Raw genomic sequence first — 16,783 nt, 5'->3', positions numbered from 1 at the left:
TTAAATTGTTGTCAGGTCCTCTAATTTAGTCATTTCCTAACATTGTATTTACCCTCCCTGGAATATAGACTGTGTTGCAGATTTTAAGCCATCGGAAAAATATACACGTTACTCGTCCTGTTTATCTTTTTTTTCAACTTATTCTCTGCAGCATGTAAATCATGCTGCTGAGCCTCTATTAGTGTCATTACGGTTTACCACACTACATGTAAGACCAGGACAGAGACAGCTGATAGAGACACAAGTCCTGATCCAGGTGATACTTTCCATAGCTCAGCTCACTGAGGGAGAGGCGATTCCCTTGGATCAGCAGGCAGATAAAGGGTTACCAGGTTATATATGGCTGCAGCACAGGTAGGTCAAACTTATCTGCCCAGTTATTGCTACACTGCAAAAAGTATTAGATCCCATATGGTCTAGCAGTTAGGATTCCTGGTTTTCACCCAGGCAGCCAGGTTTGACTCCCGGTATGGAATTTGAGATTTTTTGTTTTGTGCTAATAGCAGCATTGTTTGTTTTCCTTATTTATTATTTTACATCCAGGAGATAGTGTGCTATGGTCACGTAAATGGGAGGAGGTGAAATCCAGCAGATGTGTCTACCTCCCAACATCTCTGCATAAAAAATTAGGACAGCTCGTCTATCACCATATTTGCACAGCATGTGGCCACATTCCTCTCTGATATTTAACATTCTTTTGGGCATATTCAATTGACGGCGGATCGCCGCAAAGCCCACGCTCGAAAATATTACTGCGTAAATACGGTAATTTACTCGCTGGATTTCAGAGAGCCGCGAGCTGAAATCAAAGCGAGATATTACCGTATTAACGGTAATATTTTTTGAGCGCGGGCTTTGCGGCGATCCCGCCGTCAATTGAATATGCCCCTTTCACTACTAAAATGTAAAATTTTCCTGTGAAAACAGAAATTTTATGGTTATGGACTGTGGTGGAAGTGGGGGTTATACGGGGTGTGTCATACCGCCACTTCTCCTACTGCTACATTGTATCACTATCACATTCCAGTCATGGAAGTTTAAATCATGTTTAGTTGTGGTTGAGTGGTTAAAGCGATGGGCTACAAACTCATTGTGATCTTCTTGCACCGCTTCATATCCAGCTGACTGTGTTTAATATTTATTTTATTTTTCATAACTCAAAATCTGCAAATTGCCCAACAATTAACAGAAACAGGGTATCCACTGCGCGTGCACCGCTTCCCCACAGCACCGCCCCCCCACAGTACTGCTCCCCCACAGCACCGCTCCCCCACAGCACTGCTCCCCCACATCACCGCTCCCCCACAACACCACTCCCCCACATCACCGCTCCCCCACATCACCGCTCCCCCACAACACCGCCCCCCCACAGCACCGCTCCCCCACATCACTGCTCCCCCACAGCACCGCTCCCCCACAGCACTGCTCCCCCACATCACCGCTCCCCCACAACACCACTCCCCCACAGTACTGCTCCCCCGCAGTACTGCTCCCCCACAACACCGCCCCCCCACAGCACCGCCCCCCCACAGCACCGCTCCCCCACAGCACCGCTCCCCCACAGCACTGCTCCCCCACAGCACCGCTTCCCCACAACACTGCCCCCCCACAGTACTGCTCCCCCGCAGTACTGCTCCCCCACAACACCGCCCCCCCACATCACCGCTCCCCCACAGCACTGCTCCCCCACAGTACTGCTCCCCCGCAGTACTGCTCCCCCACAACACCGCCCCCCCACAGCACCGCTCCCCCACAGCACTGCTCCCCCACAGCACCACTCCCCCACATCACCGCTCCCCCACAGCACTGCTCCCCCACAGCACCACTCCCCCACAGCACCGCTCCTCCACATCACCGCTCCCCCACAGCACCACTCCCCCACAGCACTGCTCCCCCACAGCACCGCTCCCCCACATCACCGCTCCCCCACAGCACCGCTCCCCCACAGTACCGCTCCCCCACAGCACTGCTCCCCTACAGCAACGCTCCCCCACAGCACTGCTCCCCCACAGCACCACTCCCCCACATCACCGCCCCCCCACAGCACCGCTCCCCCACAGCACCGCTCCCCCACAGCACCACTCCCCCCACAGCACTGCTCCCCTACAGCACCGCTCCCCCACAGCACTGCTCCCCCACAGCACCACTACCCCACATCACCGCCCCCCCACAGCACCGCTCCCCCACAGCACTGCTCCCCCACAGCACTGCTCCCCCACAGCACTGCTCCCTCACAGCACCGCTCCCCCACAGCACCGCTCCCCCACAGCACCACTCCCCCACATCACCGCTCCCCCACAGCACCGCTCCCCCACAGCACCGCTCCCCCACAGCACTGCTCCCCCACAGCACCACTCCCCCACATCACCGCTCCCCCACAGCACCGCTTCCCCACAACACCGCTCCCCCACAGCACTGCTCCCCCCCAGCACCGCTCCCCCACAGCACCGCTATCCCACAGCACTGCTCCCCAACATCACCGCCCCCCCACATCACCGCCCCCCCACAGCACCGCTCCCCCACAGCACTGCTCCCCCACAGCACCACTCCCCCCACAGCACTGCTCCCCTACAGCACCGCTCCCCCACAGCACTGCTCCCCCACAGCACCACTCCCCCACATCACCGCCCCCCCACAGCACCGCTCCTCCACAGCACCGCTCCCCCACAGCACCACTCCCCCCACAGCACTGCTCCCCTACAGCACCGCTCCCCCACAGCACTGCTCCCCCACAGCACCACTCCCCCACATCACCGCCCCCCCACAGCACCGCTCCCCCACAGCACTGCTCCCTCACAGCACCGCTCCCCCACAGCACCGCTCCCCCACAGCACCACTCCCCCACATCACCGCTCCCCCACAGCACTGCTCCCCCACAGCACCACTCCCCCACATCACCGCTCCCCCACAGCACCGCTTCCCCACAACACCGCTCCCCCACAGCACTGCTCCCCCCCAGCACCGCTCCCCCACAGCACTGCTCCCCCACAGCACCGCTCCCCCACAGCACCGCTATCCCACAGCACCGCTCCCCCACATCACCGCCCCCCCACAGCACCGCTCCCCCACAGCACCGCTCCCCCACAGCACTGCTCCCCCACATCACCGCTTCCCCACAACACCGCCCCCCCCCACAGTACTGCTCCCCCACAGCACCGCTCCCCCACATCACTGCTCCCCCACAGCACCGCTCCCCCACAGCACCACTATTCCACAGCACCGCTCCCCCACAGCAACGCTCCTCCACAGCACCGCTCCCCCACATCACCGCCCCCCCCACAGCACCGCTCCCCCACAGCACCGCTCCCCCACAGCACCGCTCCCCCACATCACCGCTCCCCCACAGCACCGCTCCCCCACAGCACTGCTCCCCCACAGCACCACTCCCCCACATCACCGCTCCCCCACAGCACCGCTTCCCCACAACACCGCTCCCCCACAGCACTGCTCCCCCCCAGCACCGCTCCCCCACAGCACCGCTCCCCCACAGCACCGCTATCCCACAGCACCGCTCCCCCACATCACCGCCCCCCCACAGCACCGCTCCCCCACAGCACTGCTCCCCCACAGCACCGCTCCCCCACAGCACCGCTATCCCACAGCACCGCTCCCCCACATCACCGCCCCCCCACAGCACCGCTCCCCCACAGCACTGCTCCTCCACATCACCGCTCCCCCACAGCACTGCTCCCCCACAGTACTGCTCCCCCACAGCACTGCTCCCCCACAGCACCACTCCCCCACATCACCGCTCCCCCACAGCACCACTCCCCCCACAGCACCGCTCCCCCACATCACCGCCCCCCCACAGCACCGCTCCCCCACAGCACTGCTCCCCCACAGTACTGCTCCCCCACAGCACTGCTCCCCTACAGCACCGCTCCCCCACAGCACTGCTCCCCCACAGCACCACTCCCCCCACAGCACTGCTCCCCTACAGCACCGCTCCCCCACAGCACCGCTCCCCCACATCACCGCCCCCCCACATCACCGCTCCCCCACAGCACCACTCCCCCCACAGCACTGCTCCCCCACATCACCGCTCCCCCACAGCACCGCTTCCCCACAACACCGCTCCCCCACAGCACTGCTCCCCCACAGCACCGCTCCCCCACAGCACCGCTCCCCCACAGCACTGCTCCCCCACAGCACCACTCCCCCACATCACCGCTCCCCCACAGCACCGCTTCCCCACAACACCGCTCCCCCACAGCACTGCTCCCCCCCAGCACCGCTCCCCCACAGCACCGCTCCCCCACAGCACCGCTCCCCCACAGCACCGCTATCCCACAGCACCGCTCCCCCACATCACCGCCCCCCCACAGCACCGCTCCCCCACAGCACCACTCCTCCACATCACCGCTCCCCCACAGCACTGCTCCCCCACAGCACTGCTCCCCTACAGCACCGCTCCCCCACAGCACTGCTCCCCCACAGCACTGCTCCCCCACAGCACCACTCCCCCACATCACCGCTCCCCCACAGCACCACTCCCCCCACAGCACCGCTCCCCCACATCACCGCCCCCCCACAGCACCGCTCCCCCACAGCACTGCTCCCCCACAGTACTGCTCCCCCACAGCACTGCTCCCCTACAGCACCGCTCCCCCACAGCACTGCTCCCCCACAGCACCACTCCCCCCACAGCACTGCTCCCCTACAGCACCGCTCCCCCACAGCACCACTCCCCCACATCACCGCTCCCCCACAGCACTGCTCCCCCACAGCACCACTCCCCCCACAGCACTGCTCCCCCACAGCACCACTCCCCCACAGCACCGCTCCCCCACAGCACCACTCCCCCACAGCACTGCTCCCCCACAGCACCACTCCCCCACATCACCGCTCCCCCACAGCACCGCTTCCCCACAACACCGCTCCCCCACAGCACTGCTCCCCCCCAGCACCGCTCCCCCACAGCACCGCTCCCCCACAGCACCGCTATCCCACAGCACCGCTCCCCCACATCACCGCTCCCCCACAGCACTGCTCCCCCACAGCACCACTCCCCCACATCACCGCTCCCCCACAGCACCGCTTCCCCACAACGCCGCTCCCCCACAGCACTGCTCCCCCCCAGCACCGCTCCCCCACAGCACCGCTATCCCACAGCACCGCTATCCCACAGCACCGCTCCTCCACATCACCGCTCCCCCACAGCACTGCTCCCCCACAGCACTGCTCCCCTACAGCACCGCTCCCCCACAGCACTGCTCCCCCACAGCACCACTCCCCCCACAGCACTGCTCCCCCACAGCACCGCTCCCCCACAGCACCGCTCCCCCACATCACCGCCCCCCCACATCACCGCTCCCCCACAGCACTGCTCCCCCACAGCACCACTCCCCCCACAGCACTGCTCCCCTACAGCACCGCTCCCCCACAGCACCGCTCCCCCACATCACCGCCCCCCCACAGCACCACTCCCCCCACAGCACCACTCCCCCCACAGCACCGCTCCCCTACAGCACCGCTCCCCCACAGCACTGCTCCCCCACAGCACCGCTCCCCCACATCACCGCTCCCCCACAGCACCGCTCCCCCACAGCACCGCTCCCCCACATCACCGCTCCCCCACATCACCGCTCCCCCACAGTACCGCTCCCCCACATCACCGCTCCCCCACAGCACCGCTCCCCCACATCACCGCTCCCCCACAGCACCGCACTTGTTCTGATACCTGCTAAAAGTGCACTCAGGGTGTAACAATTAAAAACTTCCTTATTCTCCATTTTAAAGTATGCGGCCAGGGCCCTCTTATCTCTCCCTGGAATATAGACTCTGTTAGATATTTTAAGCCATCAGAAAAATATACACGTTACTTGTCCCGTTTATCTTTTTTCAACTTATTGTCTGCTGACGGATCGTCATGCTGCTGAGCCTCTATTAGGGTAATTACTGTTTACCACAAAACATATAGGAACAGGACAGAGACAGCTGATAGACACAAGTCCTGAACCAGGTTACACTTTCCATAGCTCAGCTCACAGAGAGAGAGGAGATTCCCTGTGATCAGCAGGCAGGTAAAGGGTTAGTAGGATATATATGGCTGAAGTGCAGGAAGGTGAGATATCTCTGGCCAGTCATTACTAAAGCACAAACAGCACCAGATCCCATATGGTCTAGCGGTTAGGATTCCTGGTTTTCACCCAGGCGGCCCGGGTTCGACTCCCGGTATGGGAATTTGAGCTTTTTGGTTTTTATTTGTGCTAATAGCAGCATTGTTTGTTTCTATTATTTATTATTTGTTACAACAAAATCCCTCTAATATAAACAATTTGCTTATATGACATTTATTTCTGAACTTTTAAAAGAGTCTCTACAAGATATCAGCCCCAGGCTGCATGTGTGATACCCAGGTACCCATCATCTCATTCTTCCTACTCTACTGTGCACTCTGCTGGTTTTACCCTTTGTCTGGTACCTTGAAATAGACCCAGCTATGGGATGAAACGCGTTGGTGGAACATGAATGTTATAATCCGCTTTACTGAAGCCTGCAAATATAAACTTAAAACTCCCTATAACCCATCAATCCTGGGAGATTCGTGACACGGTTTTGATAGATTATTCTATTCAGAGCTGAGAACATCTAGTGATTGTCACGAGCCGCGGCGGTACTCACAGCTGCCACGGCTCGCTTACTGTGCCCACTGGCGCCCCGGCCGTCACCTTGACAACCGGGACGTCACTTCCGGATCCTTTGTGTTCTGCGCTGCGTCCAGGCAGCGGAGGAAGCCGGGCGTGCTTGCACAGCAGTTAAACCTGTGGCTTGATTAAACAAGCCTTGTGCTAGTCTGTGGGCTAATTAATGTTTAATCATGCAGGGGGCTGTGAGTGATTCAGAGCTAGGCTCTGATTGGTGGCCACTGGTATTTAAGGCAATGAGGTCTGCAGCCTCACTGCCGGTTATAGTTTCCTGTTGCCAGTTTGCTGACCTGCTGTGTTCCCAGTTCTGTCCTGTGGATATTACGATTGGATTGCCTGTGTATGACCCCTTGCCTGGAATTGGACCCTGCCTGTTTCTTGTGACCCTGACCTTCCTGCCTGTATCTGGACCTAGCTACTGAGCCTGTGACCCTTGATCCCGGCTTGTGTATTGGATTCCCTGTCTGCTACCGGCCCTCGACCCTTGCCTGGACTTCACTCCTCTTTCCTGGGTTCTCCCTAGTCGGTACGCACTTCACGCCCCTTTGCTAGTCTGCGGCCAAATCTGTCCCCACCACTAGGGGCTCCAGTGAACACCTGGCTGGCAGAGCAGACTCCGGGTTGTGCTGTACCAGCTAGAGGGGTTCCTAACAGTGATGCAGTAATTATACTTCAGTAGTGCAGGTTAATAGTTTCATGAATATATCAGGTGCGTTATTTTATATGTTATAAAAACTTTTTATCTTGGAATTTTTACTGCCTTTGGGAATAAAACCTTAATACAGGAGGCATTTATCCTTTTTCTCTCCTCTCACATATTGAATGAATCACCATCACAGAGAGAATCTCTTTGCAGTGATTACTGACAGAGTAAGAGCCCGGTGTGTCTTTCAGTACAGATAAGAGAGTTTTAGTGCATGTTCACTTGTGTAAAACAAGTGTGTGCTGGAGCTCCTAGGTGAGATCTGCAACAAGTTACTGCTGACAGCGCAGAGATCGTGCGGGAGGAAAAGAAAGGAGAACATCAAACAACAACTTCATATTCCCTACAGGAGAGTTTAATTTCACATAATCATAAGTACACTATATTATGGTGATAATAGAAGAGTTGGATTTAAACACTGGTTAGTAATTTGGAATCCGTTTTTTTTTCTTTGGACTAAGATGTGTGTTTTTAGTTGTGTTGCAAATCAAACTTGAATGTTCCTATTTTATGAATTAATTGCAAAGTAGTATGGACTGTACCCATTTTAATGACTAATGAATGGTCTTGAATTATTGTTATATGTATATATTATCACCATAGAAGTATTGGTTGCTATATATTGGTATACAATTTCTGTGGTTCTATTTTAGTCTTGTATATCTCCCCATTATTCTTTTAAATGTGTACTAGCAACATTCAATGTTATTTTCTGGTGATTAGGATTTATATGTTTAAGCGATCATTTGGTAGTGTGACGCTAGTTGAATAAGCAGCATATTGGGAAGCACTTGAAATACTATAAATAGCTATTTGGGTACATTTTCTGCCTCAAGACTTCAGAGAGATCAGCAGCCGCACCACAGACCCTTCCACTGCTGTTATTGTCGGCTCAGTGTCAGCAATCTTAGGGGCACATTTATCAATATTAACATAAAGTGAAAAATAGTTTTCAATCCTTATCGCAATGATAAGGATTGAACTATTTCTCACATTTATGTACAGCCCTGCACAGAAACAGCAGTTCCGAAAAACTGCTGTTTCTGTGATGTAAAAAATCATACTTACCCCTCTCTTCGGAAGCGCTGTCTCCGGGTCTTCTCCTCGTTCTTCAATTGCGCATGTCCAGTTCCAAGAACTGGACATGCGCACAAAGATCCCCTCTCTGTCTCTGAAACTATCGTTGCAGAGAGAGAGCTGTGATTGACAGAGAGGGATCACATGATCCCTCTACACATGCGCTGTTCAGCTCTGCTCTTCGGAGCAGAGCTGACAGCACTGAGATTTCTCATATATGATAATGTACGCCAGCTCCAGCTGGTACATTATCAAGACAAGTTCCCGAAAAAAACTATTTTTCGGAACTTGTTAGATTGCAAAAGGGAGCAGTCACCATACTATTGAATGGTGACTGCTCCCCAAAACGAAGCAGAATGCAAAGCAGCAGATATCGTGGATATCTGCTGCGATGCATCTTTAATAAATATGCGGGGGACACATCCGGGCATGAATTGTATGTTAAGTGCACATTAGTGCACCATCACACTTTGTTAAATATACCCCTTAGAGCGCACTTTGAATTTCTATCTACTGTGCACATACTTGTATACTTACCAATTGTAGAGTATAATCTCTAAATTATAGTCATCTCCCCTATCTGAGCCATTTCTTAACATTGTATTTTCGCTGGTATACAGACACAGTTGTTGGTTTTCGTTCATCTGAAAAAAGAATGAAAAATATATGACGTAGTCGGCAGGATTCGAACCTGCGCGGGGAAACCCCAATGGATTTCAAGTCCATCGCCTTAACCACTCGGCCACGACTACCACTTAAAACCTCAATGCCTTATACTTGCTCTTCTATGGGATCAACTTGTGTCATGTTTTAGGGTTTAGGGTCTTGATTTAAATACCAAATTGTCTATGACATCAGCTCCATATCCGTGGAACTGAAAGGTTTGTGTTATCCCATTTGTTAGCCCTAAATGAGTCACTGTTATTTTAATGTAATTATTTTATATGCTTATTTTCTAATACTCTTAGATTATGGACTCCATTATAAATGGTTCAGTAATTTATATATCTCATCTGGCTTTCCGTCACTTGTGTGATTGCCCTTATGTATTCTTGTCTTGATAAAAATATAAAACATATCTTGCGTTGGCCGGGAATCGAACCCGGGTCAACTGCTTGGAAGGCAGCTATGCTCACCACTATACCACCAACGCTGTGCATGGCTTAACTCCTCCAGCTGTCATAGGTTATTTCTATCTATGCAACCCTATGCACAGAGCTCTGCATATTCATTGTTCCCAAAATCTACTGTATCCTATCTATATAAATGAGAAATATAGAAAAATCTCAGACCATGTATAAATGTTTCCTAACAACACAATCCGCACTATGGCAGGTCCCCTGTTGCTCCTAATTCAGCTTGAAGGTCTATTATTTAAATATTGCCCGTGCATGTTACACATCTCCCATAAAATATATCATCTAATGCAGGTATTGTGCATAACCTTCACCATTTTTATTTTTAGACAAATGTCTTGTAATACTAACACCCACCTCTAGAGACACCATCATCCCACAGTCTTTTACACCAAGTCACAGCTAGTGTGGGGAATGAATGTTTTGTGGGCATCCACTTCCCATAAATTCATCTACACTGGAAAACCTGCCACCAGTTTCAAAACCCATAAGAGTCTTGGCCAGCCAGAAAAAGAACCTGGTCTTGGTTGTTGAGATTTTGGCCTATTTACCTAGACCAGTGGTTCCCAAACTTTTGCAGTTCGCGGCACCCTTAGAGTCTCCAAATTTTTTCAAGGCACCCCTCCAAAATAATTATTGAGCAGTCCTGTTTTAGAAGTAGTTGGGTCAAAAAATTGTAATAAGTATTTAGGTCAGGACAGAAATACTTATTTAGTTGTATGCAAGAATGCCCCCTCTGCCTCCAGACACTCTGCCCTCTCTCACTCTGCCCCCTCTGCCCTCTGTCATGCTGTCCCCCCTCCTCTGCCCTCTCTCACAATGTCCCCCTCCTCTGCCCTCTCACACGCTGTCCCCTCCTCTGCCCTCTCACGCTGTGTCCCTCTCCACTGCCCCGCTGTACCCCTCCTCTGCCCCGCTGTCCCCATCCTCTGCTCTCTGTCCCCATCCTCTGCCCCGCTGTCCCCCTCCTTTGCCCCGCTGTCTCCATCCTCTGCCCCGCTGTCTCCATCCTCTGCTCTCTGTCCCCTCCTCTGCTCTCTGTCACCATCCTCTGCTCTCTGTCACCATCCTCTGCTCTCTGTCACCCTCCTCTGCTCTCTGTTCCCATCCTCTGCTCTCTGTCACCCTCCCCTGCTCTCTGTCCCCATCCTCTGCTCTCTGTCACCCTCCTCTGCTCTCTGTTCCCCTCCTCTGCCCCACTGTCACCATCCTCTGCTCTCTGTTCCCCTCCTCTGCCCCACTGTCACCATCCGGTGCCCCTCTGTCCCCCTCCTCTGCCCCTCTGTCCCCCTCCTCTGCCCCGCTGTCCCCATCCTCTGCTCTCTGTCCCCCTCCTCTGCCCCGCTGTCCCCATCCTCTGCTCTCTGTCCCCCTCCTCTGCCCTGCTGTCACCATCCTCTGCTCTCTGTCCCCCTCCTCTGCCCCGCTGTCACTACCCTCTGCTCTCTGTCCCCCTCCTCTGCTCTCTGTCCCTCTCACTCTGCCCCGCGCCAGCCATAAAAAAAAAAAGAACACAGAAACTTACCAATCCGCCGGGCGTCGGGACCCAGCAGCCTCCTCTCTCCTGCAGCAGCTTGTTACTGACATTGATATTCAGTGACAGCTGCGGGAGAGAGGAGGCTGCTGGGTCCCGGCGCCCGACGGATTGGTAAGTTTCTGTGGTTTTTTTTTGTTTTTATGGCTGGCCCGCGGCAACCCAGTGACAGCGCCGCGGCACCTCTGGGAGCCGCGGCGCACACTTTGGGAACCGCCGACCTAGACTCTTCCAAGTGGATGTTAGTAACATTACATTGGCAAAAGAATACCCACAGGTAAGAGTCTGCTAATATGTCCATAGTCTGTCATAACAATAGACAGGGCCTTGTATAGAGACATATCTCACAGATTCTCCATATATATAAACTGTATAAGTGAAGTCAGAGGAACAGAACATGATTCACCCTCTATTATTACAGTTCGGCTTCACACAGTGGCTTGTCTGCTGTGAGGTTAGGGGAGCACCTCCTAACGGCATACTGCAGGGGACAGCAATGGAGATGGGGAAGTTTTGGATATTTTGTTCTTAACAAATACAAACTATAAGTTTACGGTTGGGGTGTTTTCCATGTGACCCGACCTACAACCAACCAGGATCCAATCCATCTGCCCATTACCAGTCACATCCAATGAGCTACATGAGTTGCGGTACACTTCGGTAAATAAACAAATTGCCACTCGGTGACTCCTGCACCGGATGATGATAATGAATCCGCTGATGGCAGAAATAGAAGCTCCCTCCTCATACACAAATGTACAAGAAGGTGATCGGGTCACTCACCGAATTGTCATTGTGCATCTCGTGGAGTGTACCATCTATGACAGATAGTTGGAATGAGGGAGCGGAAGGGCGGCTGGTTGAAGGACCATTCACATGGACTCAGCCAAGATAGTTTTTTGCATATATAAAGTAATTGTGTTCACTGCTGTGCTGAAGCTATGAGTGAAAAGTAACATTGTATCAATGTATATGTTAATGCTGATCTATCGCTATAAAGTGGAGACAGTTTATTCATCAAATCTTTTACACAACTCTCCAATTAAACTGATACAGAGCCTGTGATACAAGCATGCAGACAGGTGAAGTATGAAGCAATAATCATATATTTGTACTCACAGGATATGGACATTTTAAATAAAACAAAACATTGGTAAAGATTACTTAACTTTACCATCTGCTTATTCCAGCATTATAAATACTAGCTTAGAAATATATGTCACATTTTCTTATTTTTTTAAATCGTCAATTCACAGCTTAGTAGCTAATGGTGTGGAACACGTTTATGGTGAAACATTCCTTTACACCAGGCCTGTCCAACCTGTGGCCCTCCAGGTGTTGTGAAACTACAAGTCCCAGCATGCCATTCCAGCTATCAGCTGGTTGTCTACCGGCAAAGCATGCTGGGGCTTGTAGTTTCACAACACCTGGAGGGCCACAGGTTGGACAGGCCTGCTTTACACCATGGCATCTTGCCAGGCCACTGCACCAAGCCCATTAAAAAAATCCATATACTTCTTCCTATTGGTCTTTGCATCAGTAGGAAGTTTTTTTGGCTGGACATGTTGTAACGGTACCAGACCTGTAGGTCCACATCTCCATTCACCAGGTATAATTGACCCATCATCCATGCTTTCCCGCTCCAAGATGCTACCAGGAGCATATTCAGCGCTATTACTTCGTCGCAAAAAGTTATGGAGCAAACAACACGCCTTGACGATCAGTTCAATCTTGTATGGTGATAAGTTTATAGTTGTGTGGAAGATCCTGAAACGGGTTGAGAGAAGACCAAACGCATTTTCAACAACACGACTGGCTCTTGCCAGACGATAATTGAAGATCTTCCTTTCTTCTGTTAAAAATTTTGTAGGGAAAGGTGTCAATAAGTGTTCATGTAAGGAAAAGGCCTCATCTGCCACAAACACAAAGTTAAGTTCCTCTTTGGTTTCAGTAGTCGGTGGTATATTCAACATGTTTTCCTTCAGTTTGTGATAAAAATGTGTTTGTTTGATAACTCCACCGTCAGACATCCTACCGTTTTTGCCAACATCAACCATGAGAAACTCATATTCAGCGTTGACTATTGCCATAAGCACAATACTAAAGAATCCTTTATGGTTGTAGTAGAACGAACCACTGTGAGGAGGGGGGCTGATGTGCACATGTCTCCCACCTACAGCGCCTCCGCAGTTTGGGAAGTTCCAGTAGTCATCAAACTGCTTTGCAACAACTTTCCATTCATCAGGAGTTATAGGAAACTGGAAAAGAAACAATATTATAATTTATATAGTTTACTCTGTTATCCAACTAATATTGCAATACAACAAGTATGAAAGATGTGAGCGCAACTAACAAGGCTCAGTACAGAAACAGTACAACAGTAAAATCGGGAATGTCACCCCATGTAAGGGGTCGTGCCCTGGAACAGCCAGTGATAACAGATACCAGGAGCCAGCAGTTTAAAGGACGGCAGCTGCTGCAGCTCACAATGCAGGAGAGCTCCATCCCATATAATAAAACATATCTAATTAGTCTCCCAGTGTCAGGTAATGACAGGGGTCCAGAGAAGGGACCAACACCCTTATTTCTACATGGGGAGGAATAGGACATATAGAAGATTGGACAACCCGTTTAATTACAGAAAAGTGGACATTGATCACCAAGACCCTTATCTCACACACATTAACCCTCCAACTGCTACATCATATGATATCAATTCTTCTCGCCCATAACATGACCCACAGGACAACCACTAAACTCTGCTGGTCTAGAGAACAGCCAGTTACAGGAAGAACTCTGTACACACACAAACATCATCAAATGTGCTGTGTATGGTCATAACAATAGTAAATAGCTACAACAATCTCGGATAATTGTAAATTAGATACATTGGGATCTTATTTCGAGTGCACTTCTCATGAAATGTCCACTATGTTCTATGTATCATATAAAGCTATTGGATTCATCCTGGTGGAGTCATACAGATTACACACCATGCAGTTACCATGAAGTATAGAGTCCTAAATTATTCAGACACCACTGGTTTATGTTAGCTTCGGTATCCACACAGCTCAAACAGATTGAATCATTTAGGACTCTCATCATGATGATTATCACTGAGTTATATTTGACAATGTTATTTTTTACAAAGTTAAATATCCTCTCTGAGACACACTATATATCTCTATAAACATATTATAACAGTGTTTCCATTTCTCTATAATCCATTTATAACATTGTTCCCATTCTCTATCATCATCTATTTATTTATATAACACCACTAATTCCTCAGTGCTGTACAGAGAGCTCATTCACATCAGTCCCTGCCCCATTGGAGCTTACAGTCTAAATTCCCTAACACACACATACATACAGACAGTCAGACAGACTAGGGTCAATTTGTTAGCAGCCAATTAACCTACCTGTATGTTTTTGGAGTGTGGGAGGAAACCAGAGCACCCGGAGGAAACCCACGCAAACACTATGAACCCGACATATCAGAAGACAACTCACCTTTAAGTACTCTCCTTTCAGCACTTGTACAATAGCATTGCATGTCTCAGGGATTAATAACCCCATTGCCTGTGGGGAAATAGCGGTAGAGAACTTCAGGTCCTGAAAGGATCTGCCAGTAGCCAGAAATCGCAGTGTGGCCACCAGCCGCTGCTCTGCTGAGATAGACTTCCTCATACAGGTATCTTGTTTCTGAATAAGAGGGGTCACAGCTTGCAACAGGAAGGCAAAGCTGGCATCCGACATCCTCAAGTAGTTCCTGAAGTCATCGGGATTGTTCTCTCTGATATCTGGTAAAAGAGCGTTATGGGAAGATGTATCCCGATGTTGCAGCCAATCCTTTCTCCAGTACGACCTCTTCTTCTTCTTCTTCTTCTTCTGTAGACAGTGGTGCACCATGGCTATGGCAATAACAGCTCGAGCTTTCCTTTTATTGAGAAAACTCATGTTGGTTTGTGCATAGACAAAGTCAGCTTCCTACCAGCCAGAGGGGAGGGGGAGGCAGGGACACCACAGCCTACATCACTTCCTGCTGTGTAACTCGTTTCCATAATAAAACAGAAGGACACACATGGAAACCCCCAGGCTGCTGGCCCCATTCTAGTGACACAGTAATAGTTGAATGCAGATATCTCACCTACCTGCTGTGCAGCCAGACACCATGTGTATGTCCTCTATAACCTGCTGATCACAGGGAATCTCCTCTCTCTCAGTGAGCTATGGAAAGTATCACCAGGATCAGGACTTGTGTCTCTATCAGCTGTCTGTGCCCTGTTCTTACATGTAGTGTGGTAAACCGTAATCACTATAAGAGAGGCTCAGCAGCATGCAGTATGATTAACATGTAGCAGAAAAGTTACAATTGCTCTCGTTAAAAAACATAAACAGGTTGAGTAATGTATATATGTTGTATATTTGTGAGTCTTTACTATATTCAGAAATTAGCATGTAGGGAAGTAGACAAAAACATAATTACCCTAATACAGGCGCAGCAGCATGCAGTTTGATTAACGTGGCAATAATAAAATAAGTTGCTGTTTCTCTCACTGAAAAAGATAAACAGGATGAGTCATGCATATTTCGCATATTGCTGGGTTTTAAAAAAAGAAATGAGCATCTAGGTTAATATATATATATATATATATAAAAAAAAAAAAGCAAAAATCTCCTTCGAGCCGGAATTGAACCAGCGACCTAAGGATACCTGCACCAATCTCCACTACAGTCCTCCGCTCTACCAGCTGAGCTATCGAAGGATAGGTACAGTAATTGCACACAGGCTTAGGTAGAACAGTGGTAAGACCCACACACTGTAAACTCATTAGGGTGGTAGAGTGGTCAGTGGTGGAAGTGGCTCAGTATAAGGGGGTATGACAATCTACTGTATCCTACTGCTTTTATTCTAAAATTATCAAATTCCACTCACTTATCTTTTCCAAGCCACCACTTTGAAATTTCTACTATATAGAATTTTTTACTGTTCACCAGATTTCAGAAATGTCTCCCATTGTGTGGTAGATATAGTACAGAATTATCTACAACAATAGGATCTACAATACACAATTTAATATGTACGCTTTGTTTTTAACAAACTTAAATTCATATACTTCCAAACTATTCTCTCTAATTTCCTTACTCAGCCTCTCCCAGTGAATTGAATCCTTTATTCATCGGAATGGCCACTGTCTTAAAACATAGAAACATAGAATTTGACGGCAGATAAGAACCACTTGGCCCATCTAGTCTGCCTGTTTTGTAACCTATGGTAACCTCAAACCCTATATGATCCATAGTTCATTGGAAGAATAATCGTATATCTATCCCAAGCATGTGTCAGGCATCGTCCTGCATCTGCCTCCATATGAGCGCCTGCCTCCTTGCGATGTTCACATCCCGTCACATAGCGACACATATTCCATTCCATTCGTATGTGTACGCTGAGCTAGGCGTCGTTGCATACCAACCGTCTCTTTCTGTTACCATCCATACGCGTGCGCAAAGCGCCACGTTCGTCGTGCTGTGACTTGTTGGCGATTGGTTGCGGTTTTCCCGCCGATATTGGCGCACCTATCAGGGAACTCTCTTGTCTATTTAAAGAGCATTCGGACTCAATTTGCTTGGTCTTCTGCCTTGCTCCAGCGTTTGTTCCTGTGATATTGCTTATTGGATTCTG

At 50.5% G+C, this 16,783-nt stretch overlaps 4 non-coding genes across 4 annotated transcripts; 1 reads left to right on the top strand and 3 right to left on the bottom strand.

The window, feature by feature from the left end:
- Positions 1-6,111: 6,111 nt before the first annotated feature.
- Positions 6,112-6,183, top strand: TRNAE-UUC (transfer RNA glutamic acid (anticodon UUC)). The gene has a single exon. It is a non-coding gene; the product is annotated as a tRNA-Glu (tRNA).
- A 2,914-nt stretch (positions 6,184-9,097) lies between these two features.
- Positions 9,098-9,179, bottom strand: TRNAS-UGA (transfer RNA serine (anticodon UGA)). The gene has a single exon. It is a non-coding gene; the product is annotated as a tRNA-Ser (tRNA).
- A 329-nt stretch (positions 9,180-9,508) lies between these two features.
- Positions 9,509-9,580, bottom strand: TRNAG-UCC (transfer RNA glycine (anticodon UCC)). The gene has a single exon. It is a non-coding gene; the product is annotated as a tRNA-Gly (tRNA).
- Positions 9,581-15,776: 6,196 nt separating this feature from the next.
- TRNAY-GUA (transfer RNA tyrosine (anticodon GUA)) lies at positions 15,777-15,866 on the bottom strand. Its single transcript is given in 2 exon segments — positions 15,777-15,812; positions 15,830-15,866. It is a non-coding gene; the product is annotated as a tRNA-Tyr (tRNA).
- Positions 15,867-16,783: the final 917 nt, after the last annotated feature.

The sequence above is a fragment of the Mixophyes fleayi genome, chromosome 3 (genome assembly GCF_038048845.1).
Source record: "Mixophyes fleayi isolate aMixFle1 chromosome 3, aMixFle1.hap1, whole genome shotgun sequence".
In the NCBI taxonomy this organism is placed as follows: Eukaryota; Metazoa; Chordata; class Amphibia; order Anura; family Limnodynastidae; genus Mixophyes; species Mixophyes fleayi.
This window is presented reverse-complemented; position numbering and strand designations above follow the sequence as displayed.